The sequence below is a fragment of the Apis dorsata genome, unplaced genomic scaffold (genome assembly GCF_000469605.1).
Source record: "Apis dorsata unplaced genomic scaffold, Apis dorsata 1.3 scaffold_123, whole genome shotgun sequence".
NCBI classification, from domain to species: domain Eukaryota; kingdom Metazoa; phylum Arthropoda; class Insecta; order Hymenoptera; family Apidae; genus Apis; species Apis dorsata.
In genome coordinates, this window is record NW_006263416.1 from 76,858 (window position 1) to 79,714 (window position 2,857).

At 25.4% G+C, this 2,857-nt stretch overlaps 1 long non-coding RNA gene across 1 annotated transcript; it reads right to left on the bottom strand.

The window, feature by feature from the left end:
* Positions 1 to 1,659: 1,659 nt before the first annotated feature.
* LOC116185194 lies at positions 1,660 to 2,646 on the bottom strand. The gene is made up of 2 exons (XR_004149989.1): positions 1,934 to 2,646; positions 1,660 to 1,827 (listed from the first exon to the last, which is right to left on the bottom strand). It is a non-coding gene; the product is annotated as an uncharacterized LOC116185194 (long non-coding RNA).
* Positions 2,647 to 2,857: the final 211 nt, after the last annotated feature.

The following is a 2,857-nucleotide window of genomic DNA, read 5'->3' on the forward strand; positions in this document are numbered from 1 at the left end:
AGGGATTCTGTGGAAGATGGATATCTTCGATCAGTACATATACTTTTCCAAGTATATTTATTTTTTAACGAGAGAAATAAATTTTTCTTCGACTTGTTTATGTCTCTTTTCTGTCAATAAAGAGTGTGAATAAAAGAAAATAGAAACAAGTAGATTTTTTTTCAAATCAAAATTGAATGAATCATTGACGAATATAACCTGAAACCTAAAATACGTATTCATAATATTTATGAATACGTATATAAAGAAAATATTTATTTAAATGTTTTTTTTTTAGGTGTATTTAAAAAAAATACGAATTTATACAAAAAACTTTACTTTGATCAATATAAATGAGAAAAATTCATCTTGTTTTTATAATTATTTGAAACAACGAACTTTATTCCTACATTTATTTCTATTTTTTTGTAAAGAAAAAAATGTTATTTCTTCTTTTAATATACCAATGATGAAAAATTATGATTTTCTGTAACCAATATATTATATTTATATTTATAATTGTTTGCTATAAGATGAGCATAATTGATTCTTATATTTGTATCTCTGAAAATGTAAAATTTTTTCAGTATCTCTGAAATGAATCGTTATCATTGTGATTGGAGAACTACAATCAGACTTTCTTCCTTCGATTCTATTATAAAAAAAAGATACAAAATTATGATTATAGGCTGCTACTACATTATATATGCATAATTTTAAATCAGACGATTCTAATAATAGTTAAAGGTGAACAGAGGGAAGGAAACCACGGTCATTGGTGAATGGGATGAAAAGGAGAAAAAGAAAAAAATCGGCGAGAAGAGGGGAAAAGCTATCGATAACATCTTGAAATAGAATAGGATGGTCGATTCACGGTGTTCGATCACGAAGCAATGTGAAAAAAAGCAGCTCGGGCAGATAAAGATCGGGAAAAGCGATCGATCCTGGGCTGAATCGGCGCGTGGCCTTGAGCATCCATGTTGTACGAAGTAAATGGCATGGCGGGTGAAAAAGTTGAGTGCAAAAGACCAAGGATCTTGAAGAAAGTATGAAAATATGACGATGTATAGTATCGATTTGAAAATGAAGTTCATGAACCGATGAATTTTTTAGATGTCTTCGTTTTTTATTTTTATTCTTTATCTTATTCTGAATCACGAATCACAAATATTATACTATTTATAGTCGGATTTGATATAAATAAAAATGTTTATTCGCATCTTTTATATAATTGAAATGAAATGAGAATCGAAAGTAACTTTTTCATTTCTTATTTCTCAGACATTGAAAAAATAAATTGAGTTTTTTATATTATGCCATATGTAAATTGCGAATGAATTTATGATAAATTTAAGTAAGAAACCTAAAAATCTAAAAAAAAAACAGGTATGCAAAAATATGTAAAATATTTAGAATGAATCAAAAAAATAAAATATAAATTTATATAACTTACCTGATTAGTTATATATAATTTTAATACATTATATTTTAATGATATTAAAATTACAAATTGCTCACTTGAAAGATTTATTTATATGAATTAATATTAAAATATAAAATGGAGATTTTTCTTTAATATTCCCTCAGTATCATAATTAATAACATATAAAAAGAATTTAGTTTGCAATAATAATACGTACGAATTTTAATCTCTAGTCGTAATCCGCGAATGGAATTATATTTGTTCTGGACTCAGTTTATTAAGCACCAAGTTTTTGCGCATTTCATATTTCTTGTCGGTCATTCATTGGAATATGATTGATCGTTTGACGCATTATGTACACCAGAACCTTGAACTTGGATCGCTGGTAGTCTTTATCCATCTTGAAGCGAGTTTTTTTATTCAGTCTGGAACAATCGTTATCAGATTTAAATATCAAAGCATACAACTTTCCGTGCATAATTTATAATATTCAGGAGTACGATCTAATTATTAATCGATAAAAAATTTTACCAATAGCGTATCAAAACTTCATTAATATTAATATTTGAAAATTAATGTTAATATTAATATTTATATGGACATTATCAAGAGTATGCATTGAAATATGGAACTCGAATGAAATGTTCGATCATTCTATTAACCTTTCACATGATATATCAAGTTCAAGATACAATTTAACAATCTGTTTTGAATAAAGATTGCCAATAATTTGATTAGTATCCTATTAAGATTAATTAAGAATTAACTAAAAGTCTTTTAAAATTTGGAGCATTTTTTTGCAACCAATCCTTAACAATCTTTGTTGTATGTTTAGAGTCTCGATTTTGCTGAATGATCCACGAATCTAGCAACTGAATTTTTGTAACATTTGCAATTAAATTTGTTTTTTAAAATATCTAGATATTGAAATCTATCTATCGTAAGTATTTCACTTTTTTTCACTAAATATTTCAAATTAATCAACACTGAATGAATTCATGCTTATTCAGAAATTACTGCTTCTAGAAAACCACTTTACCCGACTGTCTTTCATAACAGACTAACTACTTTTGTTGCGTATATTTACTTTTGACGCGTTCGTAAGAAATCTTATTTCTAATAAGAATTTGTTTTCAAAACATAAATGGAAACGTAAATCACTCAAATATGTGTTTATATATGATTATAACATCATAAATACGATGTATTATATTACAATTTTGGTTTTTGCGACATATGCTGTAAATATAGTCTAAAATCTTATATATATGAGGTATATATTCATTTTTAATTCTTATTATATATATATATATATATAAATTCTTCCATTTCATAAGAGCTATTTAATAAAAATATTCGCAAGGAATATTTTCTAAAAGAAATATGAAATTTTTATTCATTTTTTAACTAAAAAATAAATTTTTTAAACTAAAAAATAAAGAAACTAATTAATTA